The following is a 15,294-nucleotide window of genomic DNA, read 5'->3' on the forward strand; positions in this document are numbered from 1 at the left end:
GCAAACTTGGGCTGTAAGAAACATAACCTTCTTTATGCCTGATTAACAACTTCAACTTTATGCTAAGCCCCCATCCCACTCTATTTCTGTCACTTCAGAGCCCTGTCTCTTCTTGGTGCAGAATTGCCTCGACGTTCCTTGGGGTGAGACCAACAGGCAGGATGGCACTGCTGTCCTCTCTCTAGCTGCACTGGGGTGTCCGCTGACATGCGAGTTCTGTCTGGCCTTGGACGGCAGGTCCTCCTCCCTGTCTAACCACAGTGCCTTTCCTGAAAGGAAAGGCCAGCTCTCTGTGCTGTGTCCCTTCCCTGAATTACTCAGGCCTGGGACACTCGCTGGGTCCTTGGCACGTGCCTGTGTTCTCCCCAGGAGGAGGACACAAGCGTGTGTTTTCAGATGACCCGTCTCCGTGAGGGGGTCCTGCTGTCCCTTCTCCAATAACACTCAGCTCTCTTGTGGGGTCAGGAACGCCTAGAATCTAAGCCGGCTCTTCCCCTCCGGTTCCTATACTTCCTCACACTGCAGCCCAGGCTGTAGGGACTTTATAGAAAGGGCAGGGGGTACATGGAACAAGGTAACCTCTCCCTTTCATTTTATATTATTCTAGATTTTAAAAAAATAAAGTTTGAAACACAAAATCCTCAGAATTATCGGCCTTGTCCTCAGTACCACCTTTCCCTGAGACAGAGCAGGTGGTCCTGCTGTCCAGAGTGGGGGAAGGTTTGGCCATCGTAGAAAGCACTGCAGAGCAATAGCATCTGCTTAGATCTCAGATTCTCCTACCACCTGGAGAAGGGGAAGGGGGACCAGGAGAAGAGCCGAAGAGCATTAGCATCGGAAGTCTCTGCTGGGGATGACAGTGGGCATGTAGTTAAGAGCACAGTGGGATTCACGGTGTTAGCAAAGAACCCCAAATACAAGGGTCCTGTAGCTGTGCCCTCCTCCCCTCCCTGTCTAAGCCCACCGCAGAGGCCTCACCACTCTGCAAGACAGAAGGCTGCTCTCACGCCCCCCCCCCCCCACCCCCCAGTGCTGGGAAAGGAGCACTGTTCTGAGGATGCCCAGGGACGAGAAGGGGCCTGGGCCCTTGAACAATGGGGTCACAGCCAGGTTTTCTAGACCCTCCAGCCAGGCAGAGGGACTCGTCTGGGGAACATGGCCTGCTCAGAAGGGTAGCACTCACTTCTTAAATAGTTTCCTGTTGACAAGACTCAAGGAAGTCAGCCTGTGGCCCATGTCACAGTAACTGATGTTTGCTGAAAATCATCAATGGGTGCTGAAACGAATAGGTAAACAGCTACTCACACAGTCTCAGAGACCCTTCCCACCATATGGATGTTACTCATAAGGAGGAAAATGGTCATGTGACAGCAGAGAAGCCTGGCAGACTCCCCCCATCAATGTTAGCAAGCTTCATGTCACCTGTGGGGGGGCCAGTGGACACGCTGTGCCCTCTGATACCACGCACTGAGGACAACACAGCACTTTCTGTGACACTGTTGCCAAAGACGTGTAACCCGAATCGAATCATCAGGAAGCATCGCACAAAGCCAAACTGAGTGACGTTCTCCCTCATAACTGGCCCATTCTCCTGAAAAAATGTCAGAGTCATGAAGCCTATAAGGAATGAATGAGGAGCTGTTCCCAACCAAAAGGGGCTGAGTAGCCATCACGACCCAAAGCAATGTTTGGCCCTGGGCTGGAGCCTAGACCAGAGAAAAAAGGATATTTATAAAGGACAATATTGAGGCAAACAGCCCCATTTGAGTTGGGAGCCTGGATTGGATGCTGGTATTTGTCTCAATGTTAATTTTCTGATTTTGGTAACTGTATTATTGGTATATAAAAAAGTTTGTTCCTAGGAAATAAACACTAAAATATTTAGGGATAAAATAGCATATTCTGTTTCTGTCTCTTTCTCTCTCTCTCTCTCTCTCTTCTTCTCTTTTCCCATCCTTCCTCCAACTTCCCGTCCTTCCTCCGACGTGGTAAAATGTTCACCAATGGGGAATCTGGGTGAAATGGATAGGGGAGTTATGTTTGGCATTATTCCTGTGAGTTTTATATAAACCTGTATGTATTTCTTTTTTTTTCTTTTTCTTTCTTTTAATCTGTATGTATTCAAAACAAAAAGTTACCATCCCAGCCCCTCCTCCACAGTGATTTGAGGAATGTGTGGACTAGAACCTAAAAGGGGCCTTAATGAGCGTGAAGTCCGATCCTTTCCTTTTACTTCCAAGGTCCTAAGACCCTAGAGACGTGCAGCCACTTAGGTCTGCTGGACCCCGAGCCAGGGCCTTAGCCCCTGCACCTCCCTGACTCCTTGCCTCTGAATCCAAGCCTCGCCACCTTGTAGAGCTTGGGTGAGCTATCTACCCTTTCTAGCTCCCAATTTTCTCATCAGACAAATGAAAGGATAGGGAGGCTCATTGGGGAGGAGACTGAGATAAAGTCCCAGTCCAGAACTTAACACAAGACACACCCACTAAATGCTCAATCAGTGTCACCACCAAGACACCAACCAGTCTACTGTTGTTATTAATTATGCCCCAACTCACCGGCCTGGATTTACAAAGGAGGAAATGGACTGATGTAGCTGTTAGAATGCTCCCAGCTTCAAGAGAGAAGACACAGGGAAAGTACTTGTTTAGGTAAAGGAAAGACACAATCTCCTGTAATAGGAATTCTAGATGTAAGATGGGTCCCTGGGGGCAAGGGGGATTGGGGAGATTCATCAAATGGCTTGATGATGACACCAGGGGTTCAGGTTCTTTCACGCCGGCTGCCCTCCGCCTTGGGCTGGGTCCACTCAGCATCCCCAGGTCACTGCTACAGGTTCAGCATCACATTAAACAAAAACAAGACAGGAAAGGGAAAGGGAGCTTCTTTTTGTCTAAAGTCTCACTCTTGAAGAGTAAGAAAGTAGACTCCCATTGGATGTCCCATTATATCTCCTTGTTGAGAATAAATTCACATGCTCAAGGCTGAATCAAGCACGGGAGCGAAGAATTAGCATGTATGTAAGTAAGAGTTACATTTGCTTGAAAGAAATGGAAACCTCATATCACATATGAAAGACAGGAGTTGACTTTTACATCTGGAAGTCTGGCCAGACTGCCCAGGAATCTCTCTTGCTAATCTCGATGGTTCTGTCCCACGTTGCTTCACAGCCCAACATGGCCACTCCAGCTCCAGTCCTCCAGTCCTCATGCCAGCATGGAGGAAGGAAAAAAAGCAGCAGAAAGACAAAATCCCTTCCTATGAACAACACTTCCACAAACTGTATGCACCACATCTGTTTACTCCCACTGGGCATAACTTAGTCACACAGCCTTACTTTGGTGTAACAGAAGCTGAGAAATGTCTTTCCTCTGCACAGCTATGGGGATTTCTATTACTACGGAAAATGATGTGGTGGTGGAAGCATAAATATTGGCCACCAGTAGTCTATGTCATACCATGACTCCATCATAAGACTGAGGAGGACCTAGCCTCCCTGAAGCTATCGCTTCCTCATACCTGTACAAAATCAGGGAGCTGCTAACATGGCAAGATGGGGAATGGGTGTTGGATAGGAAACAACAGGTTCCTGACACTAGTAAACTCCTATCACTCTTTACCAAGTTACCTATCAAGAGAGATGAGCACACCCAGCTTTAAAAAGAAGGCAAAAAAACCAAAAAAACAAAAAAAAACAGAAAGGCAGGTATTCCTTTTGGCCTTTTCAATGTACCACAGCTTCCTCCCACATTCTCTGCTTGTTCCTCTAGAATAAAGTCTATAAAGCATGCAGCAATCGCCTTACTCATGAGTCGGTCACGTGACGTGTTCAGCGAGAGCCTGAATCACTGGTAAGTCTTAGAGCATAGAACATTGCACCTCTATCAGATCCACTTGGGGGAGGAGGTGCCATTATCCTGAAAGTCATTTGAATTGTACTAATCCACCCTCGTTTGCCAAAATGATTCATTTTTAGTTCTCACAATCCTTCTTCCAAGAATAGCACTGCATATGAGTGCAGCGGGGTGGGGGCGGGGGGAGATCTTTATCTCCCAAAAGCTCGCCAATTGTGGCTCTGTTGACATTATTTCTAGAGCTCAGAAGGAACAGAATTACTGGGATAATAGAGGCTGTGATTCCAGGACGACAAGACCCCTAGAAGAAAAGGCACAATTGACTCAACTATGCAGATGTTTTATCTACATATTTAAATATGGTGTCTCATGGGGTTTCATGAAGAATGCTCCAGATTTAAATATCTGGCTATTCCATTTTTAAAGAAGACATTTATTATTTTTCTCTAATTCCTCATATTTTGGTGACAGAATTTCCCTTGGAAAACCAGCCCTCGTGAAGCCTAACACTGCCTTTGTCTTTATGGTAGACATGTTACTCAGACTGGTACCTGGAACACTGTATTCTCTTATCCAGCACAGCTGGTTCATAACTGGTAGAACCCAGGTCTTCCAGTGTGACCCATTATATGGTTTTTCTCAGAATGGTAGCAAAGATGGAGGCTCTATTTTCTGAAGAGGCTTGACTTGGGGTTGAGAGGATACAAGTCTAGAGTGGCTGGGTGCCATGATGTGAAGAGAGGCTACCTCAAAGCAGGAGGGTTTCCTAGTTTCAGTAACCTGTTGGTTTCTGGTATACCAAGCATTCCCTCACTCTCATTTTAGCAAAGTAGAGCTAAGCAGTGTAGAGGGCTTGAGTCCTCATGTCTTATGTGAAGTCACTAGGTCCACTATTTCTGAAGAAATCCCTCTGAATTCTTTTATTTGGTAAGTTAACGTTTTTGCTGAAGTCACTTATACTTGGGTCCCTGTTACTTTCAATTAAAAAAAAATGCTGATCAATATGGCCATCTCAGTCACTGACCTGGTATATATGACATTGGGATACAGTCTGCTCTTCCTGAAATGCTTCCTTCTCCTAATCCTGAGTTTCATATGCTGAACTTAACCATGGGCATTCTCCAAGGCTTGGGTTTTGATCTTCTCATTTGATCTTTCTCCAATCACCTTTGAATAATCCATCTATTTTCTGTTACTTCAAAATTCACTTCTAAGCTGATGAGTACCAAGTGGTACCTGGTCTAATTTTTTCAAATTGTGAGTAGATATCCATTCAACATGACCAACGAATGACAGAGACAAAGAACGCCCCAACGTGTACAATTCAATGTTGCAATCAAATGAAGCTTATGACAAGATTAATTTGACGTGGATCTGATGAAAGTTAAATCACAGCCTTGGATGTGTGGAAGAAAAAAATTATTCTGACACTTGTTAAAATGGCAGGAAGACTTTAGATGATTGTGATAGGTGTCAAGACTATTGCAATAAGGGAGAGAGTTTAGCCTTAACTTCACTCTAAATACAGTAATGACGGCTGGGGATTTTATAGCCAAGGAGCGGAGGGAGAGGGGAGCAGTTGGTGGCTAGAATATTACTAAGAGAAAACATCAAGAATACGTGAATTCTTGCTAATCTAATTTAATAGGGGTCTTGCTGAAGGCAGGCCAGGGTAATCAATTATCAAGGGGGTGGGGCATGGAATTCTCTTTAAACTGCCTTAGCAGGTTTCTTGCTAAAGCCAAACTCAGCAGTCCAAAGACCCAAGGAGGAGGCATAGTTGAAAAGAGGGCTCAGAAAAGCCTTTGTCAATGGTAGTCCAGATTAGTGTAAATGGGAAATCTTCAGAAAAGGTCAATGACTACTGTGGGATTACAGTTGTTCCCCATTATGCATGGGGGATACGTTCCAAGACCCCCAGTGGATGTCTGAAACCATAGAGAATACTGAACCCAACATATACTATGCTTTTTCCCATAGATACACACACCTATGATCAAGTTCAATTTATATATGAGACACAGTAGGAGATTAACAATAACTAATAATTAATAGAACAAATCTAACAGTATACTGTAATAAGGTGATGTGACGGTGTTTTCTCACAATATCTTATCGTACTGAGCTCACCCCTCTCCTTCTTGTGAGGACGTGAGATGAGAAAACACCCACGTGCGGACGTGCGGTGCAGGCATTGCCACGTAGCATGAGGCTGCGGCGGAGCGTGTGACATTTGTCTGGAGAGTCATCTGCTTGCACCACAGGTAACAGGAAAGCGAAACCACGGTAAGACAGAACTACTGTGTTTCTACCCACATCAAGTTCTGAGTTGTGCTTCTCCCTTACAGCTTCATTTCCCTCTCCTGAATTGCTGCTCTTGTACACGGGACCTCCCACATTCGTATGGGGCCACAGCACTGGCTCCGGCTCCGTGGGACCTCCTCTCTGCGCCTTGTCCCTTGTCCCTGTCTTACCCCCTCCCCGGAGGCCTCTGCACAGCAGCTGGCTCTGCCTTGAACTCTGTCTTGAGTTATGTAACTCTGAATCATCCTCTGGATCTCTCCCTGCACCCAACGTTGGTTTCCTCCGCGGTCGGGGGGTGCTTCCCTGGCATCTCTGACTAGGACCCACCCCATGAGGATAGGATTCCGGAGCACCACCAGGTAAGGCACCAGCAGAGCACACATCACAGGTGCAACGTGCGCGATTTACCTGAGTGTTTGGATAATGTGTGGCTCCCCCAGTCCACTGCGGGCTCTAGAAGGGAAGAGACCGTGCCCACCTTTGCTCACGCGTATGTGGCCCACACTAGGCACTTTGCATGAATTTACACAATTACCTAGAACTAGGAGGCCGACTGATGGAGGCTCAGCAGCCACTCTCCATAACCGAGGGCTGGGCCAGCTTTGAACCCCTCGATTCAGAGAGGGGGTGTTGAGGCAGGACTCATGTAAGTCAACTGCTCAAGAAGGACGTCATGAGAGCTGAGGCCCAGCACAGCTGCCTCAGGCTCCTGTGACCGAGTGTGGCCCTGGTGACACAGGCCCAATGACAGTCTGGGCCAGTCCCCCCAGGGGATCTGAAGCTAGACCTGCTCTTCAGAGTCCGGCAGCACTGGGCCAAGGTGCTCCCACATGTGCTGGTCACCGGGTGTGGGCTGCAGCAGGAAAGGGTGTGATCTTGGCAGGACATTACTGGGCAGGACCCTGTCACTGGATGAGGTCTGGAAGGTGTGCATCACACTGTCCCCCAGGGGAGGCAGCCCCTTCCGCCTCCAGGGCCTGGAATCCACCTCACCCCTTTAGCCTAGTAGTTGTGGCAGCTGTTGAATTACACCAGCTCACCCCCTACCCCCGCCCTTGCCACCCCTGTGCCATTCCAGGCCTGGCTGTGTCCCTCCTGCTCATACCTCTGCAACCAGCCCCCTTATTACACGACACTCTCCTGTAGCTACTGCTTTGAGCATGCCCTCTGCTTCCTGCTGCAGCCATGACTGGGGTAAGCTTAGGCTCACCTGCAGAGGGTGGGGAATATGGTACGACCCATGTGAGACGGGCCGACCGTGATTCGAGACTACTGTGAGACCTGTCAAGACCACTGCACTAGGGGAGAGAGACAAGCCTCAACTCTGCTCCAAATACATATAAGACAGCTGGGGGCTTTAGAGCCAAGGAGCTCCACTTACAAGAGACACTTTCCTTGTGCCTGGAAATTTCATAATCCTGGCATGATGTCACCCTCTGCTTCACCCAAAGGATGCCCACCCCTCTACAATCCATCCAGGTCCTGCCTTTGGAAACAACTCTGATCATGAATCTCAGCTTCAATGGCTAAACTTACCTCCTTATGAACTCTCATAGGATTTATTGCTAAAACTTCTGGAAGCCATTTATCTTATCTTGCTTTGTATTGTGACTTTATTATTTGGCTCCTATTCTTGTTTCTGGTTTTTAATGGGTAGGCACACATCTCACAGCCTCAGAGTGAATGTGACAGCACGTCTCTGCATTTACCCTCTCTACCTTTCCCAGCACACAGCCATGCACACGGGCATGGTTTGATGAAAAAAAAAATTGATGAATGAAAGAATATACAATTTGGAAGCTAAAATATCAATCTAGATGACTGACTGACTTTTCTACCCCTCTATCTTTTTGGGTTTGTTTTTTTAAACTTAGTTATACTTGGAAGCTAGAAACAAATTAGCATTCAGCATTAGTATGCACATTGCTCTATCCATGAATTTGTCCTCTGTATAGGAAATGATACATGGTACTTCTACCCCTCGTTCTAACTCAGGGGGCCTGTAACATGAGCTGGAAATATGAGGCAATTAACCATGTAATTCAGACAAAATCGCCTGGAAATGTACTTCGTGAGTAGGTACACAGCTCAGTAACGGAAGACTTGAAAAATTCATTCATGATAGATATGGAATCATTTATTAGCAGAAGCGTGGGATGTGCCGGGAACATTTCTAATCTGTTAAAGTCAGCATCTTGCAGGGAAGCAGGCTTGATGACACAATCCCCCGTGTTGTCATCACTAGAGACAGCATATGGGACTGAGACGAGGGGACCCTGGTTTGTGCAGGGATGGTGGGGCTTTGTATTTGCTGTGTTGGTTAGGGTTCTGGGGTGGCAAGTAATAGAGACTGAACTGCACAATCAGGCCAAGTTAAGGAAAAATAAAGACTTGACTGGAAGCCAAGGTATAGCTCTGAGGAATGGATGACAAGCTGGAGATGAGGCTTTTGGAAAAAATAGAACCAAGGAAGCTCTATATTCCTGGGTAGCAGGAACTTAACACTTGGACATTTTCAGGTGAAGTCCCAAGGGAACCTGCCATCCCCAGCACCCCCACCTCTGCCTTAGAGGGTGCCAGTGTCTGGATAAACCTGCCCCAGATGCTTTCTTCCAATGTTACCCTCTGCCATGTGCCTTAAAATGGGCTAATGATATACAGATTAGTATGACATTTTGGTGGGTCCTTTCAGCACTCATCATTCATTTAACAAGTATTTCTTGTAACATATTATGGAGGACTCAAAAGTAAATTCATTATAGATTCTACTCCTAAGGGAGATATAGGGAGATAAGTGTTCAAGTACTTGTAAGATGGGATGAAAGGCTGCATACCCATCAGGATCTTTTCATTACATGGAAGAGAAACCAATCTCAAACCATGTTTAGAATGGAGGAGAAACTGATCCACATAAAGGGAAGTCCAGGGGCACAGTGCTAGCTGACATGTGCCGGATGCAGGTGCCAGATGGTGAGGTCAGGACTCAGTCCTCTGCGTGATCTGGGCTGGCTTGGTTCTCAGGAAAGGTCTCTGCGGAAGATCCTATGGGTCCCTGTATACAGCTCTTCCACACTTAGCACCGCACCCAGATGCAGTTCTTATGAGTCTCAGCCCGGGAGCTTTCTCTGGCAAGGGAGCAGGTTCAGGCTGTTGGCCAGGGACCCAACAGTCCTGGGAGCAGTCCTCGACCAAAGAAGGGCAGAATTAGTAGATTCAAACATGATTATCTTTGGAGGGGATAACTTTGGGCCATGACCTCTACTTTTCTCTAGATATCTCCAGTAGGACTAAGCCCCAGTTGCCCACAGCAGTATCCCGCTCACTAATGCACTTTGCTTGGGCTTACTTCCCTTTTCCCGTCTCACTTCCCTATTCTCCTAGCCAAGCCCTTCAGGAACACCTGCAAAATAAACCTTTTGCACATAAACCTTTGCCCCAGTCTTCTTCCTGGGGGGCCCAGCCTCAGACACCCTTAGTTATAAAGTGGCAAAACGGCTGCAAACTGCTATAGGTTTGCAACCTGCCAGTTTCTGATCGAATACAGAGACAACTTTCTTGCAAACACTTCCATCTAAAGTTCTGAGTCTGCCTCTTATTGTTCAGGGCTGGCCATATTTCCATCCCTGGGTTAAAAGATACCCGTTGACCAGGTCTGGCCATCTACTCACCAGGAGCCCAAGAAAGCTGGAGCTATTTTTGTTCAATTGCCAGGGTCTGGGGGAGGAGGAAGTATGGATTCCTTATGAATAATCAGGATGCCTTTACCAGGTCTTTGCTGTTAGGATCATTAGCAGGTCAAATCACCAGGTGTTCACAGCATGTGGGCCCCCAAAGAGGGACAAACACAGTTCAGATGAACAAGATGTAGGTTTTGGCTTGGTGGGGGAGGGTCACAGGAGTTTAATGCTGAAATTCCACTTCCTGAGTTTCTCAGACTGACCCCCTTTTAAATCAGCAAGAAGCTCAATAATTTTCTTCCTCATGATAACCTCGTTTTTGTGTTTTGAAATATCGTGTCATTCAAATGAAACAGCATGCAGTCAGAAGTAATTCTTTCTCGCACTTTAAAAAATTAATAAATGGCATTATTGAGTCCATGTTCTTCATTATAGAAAAATATACTCTTTCTAGTGGAAATACAAAAAAGAGCTTCTAGTTCCTTTTGTTCTTTTTTTTCTTTTAAGATTTTTATTTCTCAGTAATCTCTACATCCAACGAGGGGCTCAAACTTACAACACCCTGAGATCAAGAGTTGCCTGCTCTACCGACTGAGCCAGCCAGGTGCCCCTAGTCTTCTCAGTCCCTAGGAGCTGAGGGACCCCCTCATTTGGTGGTCGAGGTCGTCCTGCACACACAAAATTTCAAAAGGAGACTGGCTAGCGAATTGGACCATTTCATTTATATTAGTAGACTTCATAGTTGGGTAAATTATCCTTCAGGTCACATTTTGCAAGGAAACTCCCCATGCTTCATTATCATAGCATTTATATACTAGAAGGGATTTCTCAGAGATTATCTATTTCAACTGGTAGCTAAAAAAAAATCTGACATGAAGTAATGTACCCAGATTATCACATCCATCCACAAGCATAGAATTTCAAGCACCTATTATGAGCAAACCTATACTCTGGATCTCAAGGAAACCAAGTGAATAAAATGGAGAAGGTCTCTGTCAAGTAGAGAGGCAGACAAAACATCATAATAAAAAACATCACTGGTTTCTGGTCCAACATGTAAAGAGCAGACATTGTCACCTTTACCCTTATTATAAAGAAAAAAGGTTAAACAAAATGAAAGTAAGCCAATCTAAGATCCAAAGGGGGAACTGAGATCCCAGGGAACACGGCTCACTCCAAGACTGGAGAGACAGACAGGTGGACACAGAGTATCACAGCTTTCGGAGAGAAGGCCCAGGACTGTAGCCAATGAGTAGGAACATACTGAACTCTAGTTGATGAACTGCTGGGGGCTCCACATGGACCAGCCAGAGAGTTAGAAATTCCAAGGGGGTCCCATCCTTTTGTAAGTTTTACCCCCAGGGGCCCTACCAGGATCTCACAGTGAAAGCAGGGAAAAAACACCCTCACGCTTCTGGCATGGCAAAGGGGGAAAGGCAACATTTTGAAAAGCTTATAGTGCTAGGCACTATGGAGGTGATAGAGTGACTGCGGAAGAGCCGAGAACGAGGACCCTGATGGAGGGGACAGCAGGCACCACCAAGCCACCAGATGAGAAAGAACTTGGCCCGTCCCGGGGACTGGGAGGCGTCCCTGCGGCTGGGGTAGATGAGGGAAGGAGGATGGGATGGAGGGGACTGTAGAGGAAGCAGTGTCAGAGGGCTCAGGGTCATGGGAGGGAGTCTGGTCCCATGCTTCCTCTAAGAACTGCATTCTTTATACACAAGCTTGAATGCAGATGAGCTGGGACATGGGGCCAGGCAGCCCTGCTCCAATCTCATGCCTACTTCCTACAGCCCTGACACATAGATGACTAATTCTGGAACGTATGGTCTGGAAAAAAATAGATTCAGAAGCAGGCAAGCTCCTCAGCAGCCTCAAACCATGGAGCCTCCTACAGGTGCAGAGGAGTGAAACAACCATGTACATACAGTTGTGCAGTGTTGAGTACAGACCAACTACTGTCAGGTTCTGGCTCTGGCCAGGGTTGCGGTCGGGCACAAGTCACTTTACTCTTCTGAGTTCCTGTTTCCTCTTCTAGGAAGAGGAGATGATAAAAGTACCTCTAGATAGAGTTGTTGAGACAATTAAATGGGACGAAGACTAATTTTCCCCAGAGTTGCTCATTCCTGAGTTTCCTAGCTCCATAAAATGGTACTATCTCCCATCCAGTGTAATGGCTCAAGACAAAATGTTTAGTCATCCCTGATTTTATTCCTTTCCTCAAATCCCAAATCTATCAATAAGCCCAGATGATTCTGTTTCTGGAATACATCCTGAATGTGTGCACTATGGTTTCAATCCATTGCCTGGATCCTCAACTCCGATGCTACTCTATGTTCCCTGGTCCACTGCAATGGCGTCCTACCTCGTCTCTACATCCTCCTCTTGCTTCCGACAATCTGCTCTTCGCAAAGCAGCCATGTGTAATTGTTCAGTGTAATTACATGTAACTCCTTAGGTCATATCCATCCAATGGCTTCGCAGGGCATTTAGAATGAAATTCACAGGCCACCCCTCTATTCTTGCCCAGCTTGTTTCTCCAGTCCTACCCCCTCTCTGCCATGCCCAGTGAGATAGAGAAGGATCTTGCATTCCATTCTTAACGTTCCGTCAGAGCCCTGCCATGTCTTTATGTGATAGAGTAGACTTCCTGGTCCCTGAACTTGGGGCTTGGACATGAGATTTGCTTTGGCCAGTAATATGTTAGTAGTTATGATGTGGGAAGAGCCCTGCAATTAGAGTGTGCCTCAGTTTTCTTTTTGATTCCTGCCATTTCCTTGCTATTCTCTCTCTTTAAAGCTATTCTCCTTACCTGGAACCGAATTGTTCAACCTGGCATTATTGACATATGGGGCTGGATATTGCTTGTGGGGACTGTGCTGTGAGATGTAGGATGTTAGCAGGATCTTCTCCTCAACCCACTAGAGACCAGCTGTGGCAACCAAAAATGTCTCCAGACATGATAAAATGTGCCCTGGGGAGCAGAATCATCCCTGATTGAGAAGCGCTGGTCTAGAACCTAGGGCATCTAGGTCTTCCTGGACATAGCTCCTTCTTATCATTTACTTCCCACCTCGGAGATCCATGACCTTGCTCATTTCTTTCTTTACTTGTTTTTCTGCCTCTCCCTGTCACTACCACAGTGGAACCTGGCACATGAGACAGGCACCCTAGAAACTGATTCTAACAAATGAAGGTTGGAAGTCATCTTGTCAACTGTGTTGACTGTCAAGCATTATGCAAATTAATTATAAAAGTAATAAAAGAGAGAAAAGTCATCGGAAACAGATCCACACAGAATCTAGCAGCTGGGAAGTTTCCGATGCTATAATTTCCCCTTCTGCAGCTGCTGTCCTCTGAATGTTGGACAGAACTACCATCAGAATGAATGAATGTTCTGGAGCCTGAGCTGGGTTTGATTGACTAAGAAAGAAAGAACCCTCATTGGTCTTAGGATATCTTTAGAATGGATTTAAACAGCAAAATAGTTCAGTGGACGTGATTTAATTTGTTTCCCCCAAACAGCTGTGCCCCCCACTGATATCTCTGGCTCTGTTTGCATATGAAACCTTCAAATAGCCACAAGTTAATAGATGGGGGAGAACGTGTCAGAGTAGATGAATAGGGGTGCCAACCTGTTTCTTAATAACTAATTATGCAGGGAATTTATCATCACCCTCCACACATCCTCTTCCTTAATAACAGTTGACAATGCCAGTTTTCCCACTGGTGTCAGCCCATCACAGTGAGGTTTTGCTTTCTTTCTCTCTTTTTCTTCCCCCTTCAAATGAAGACATCACCTAAATACGGAATCAGCAACATCAAAGGGTTTGCTCGGGCTCTTGGTGGTTCAGTGGATGGGGAGGAAAAAACGGGGAGGTGGCACTGGCCCTCGGGGCCCAAATCACACTTTGATCTGCAAGTTGATGAGACAAGAAATGGCCCATGCTGTTCTAGGCGATGGCAGTCAATGAGATTTGGGGCAGGGGAGGGCAAGTAGAGACAAAGACAGATAAGGTCTTCCTGGACACCAGCCAGGACAGACCTGCTTGGACTCCAACTGACAGAACCTGAGACCTCATGGTAGATTCTCAGAGCCTGACCATTCCTTTACAAGTTTTCCCAAAAGCCTGATTTAAACTCCTTGAGTTCCAGTCTCAGCCTATTTCACCTCGATCTCGCTTTTCTGGAAGCTGTGGAGAGTTGCTTCCAACTAATACTACAACTCCCACTGACACCAAAAAGCTGTAACTGGTTCTACCTTGACGCCCTGCCCCTGCTCCTTAGGTCCCCCTTTGTCTGTCACTCTGCTCACCCAGGAGCCATAGTTTGGCTGAGTTATCCTTCCCAGGGACATCTGGCACTGGCTCAGCCAATCCGAACCTATCCCTGCAGAACGGAGCCCCACAGAATGCAGCGGGGTCACATCCCAGCAAAGCGCTAAAGAAGAAATGACAAGCGGGGCAGATGCAGCTGGCAGATGTTTTCTTGGCTGGCAGTTTTTTAAAAAATTGCAAAATTCATTTTAAAAAACCCCAGATTTTCCTTTTCTCTCGGAAAACTGGACGACCTGGCCACACTGGGCCGGTGTTCCTCTAGGACGGATATCAGCTGGAGCAGAGTAGTGCCCTCTTCAGATGGGGCATCTGCGCTCCCGTTGTCCACACCATTTTATTACTGCCCCCCTCATTTATCCTACCTCCTAGTGCTCAGAAGAATTTCGGCTGGGGAACCAAAGATCTCAAAAAGTGGGAGGAGCAGCCCCGTATCTGCTCTGTTGCAGCCTGTTTGCTTAACTTATGGATGGAGTCCACGAAAGATCGTGTATCTGTTATGGGCTGAATTGTGCCTCCCAGCAGCCACCCCCTGCCCCACCTCCCCCAGACCCTGCCCCACAGCATTCATATATTGAAGTCCTAACTCCCAGTACCCCAGAAGGTGACTGTATTTAGAGATAGGTCTTTAAGAGGTAATTAAAGTTGTATCAAGTAATTAGGGTGAGCCCTAATCCAATATAACTGTGTCCCTATAGGAAGAGTAAGAGATAGCAGGGATGAGCATGCACAGCAAGAAGGTGGTCAATCCTCCCGCTAAGCGGGGAGACCTCTGAAGAAATCAGCCTTACCAACGCCTTGACTTCAGATGTTTAGCCTCCAGACCTGTGAGACAGTTAATTTCTGCTATTCAAGCCACCAGTCAGCCTGCTTCTGTTACGGCAGCCAGAGCAGACCGATGCAGTCTCCCATCAGTGAAATCCCCCACCCCAGCCAAAAGTAACTCTTCCACGTACTTGCAAACCAAGGGTCTCTACTAATGAACGTGTTTTCCCCTACAGTGTGATCAGTCTCCTTCATTTTACCCAGGCCCCTTTCTTGAACTTTTAATTATATTTTACTACAAGCTCCATGTTTGAAGACTCATAAACTAAGGTGAATGAGTTAAAGTCTTGGCAAAAA

Source organism: Zalophus californianus, chromosome 1 (genome assembly GCF_009762305.2).
Source record: "Zalophus californianus isolate mZalCal1 chromosome 1, mZalCal1.pri.v2, whole genome shotgun sequence".
Classification (NCBI taxonomy): Eukaryota; Metazoa; Chordata; class Mammalia; order Carnivora; family Otariidae; genus Zalophus; species Zalophus californianus.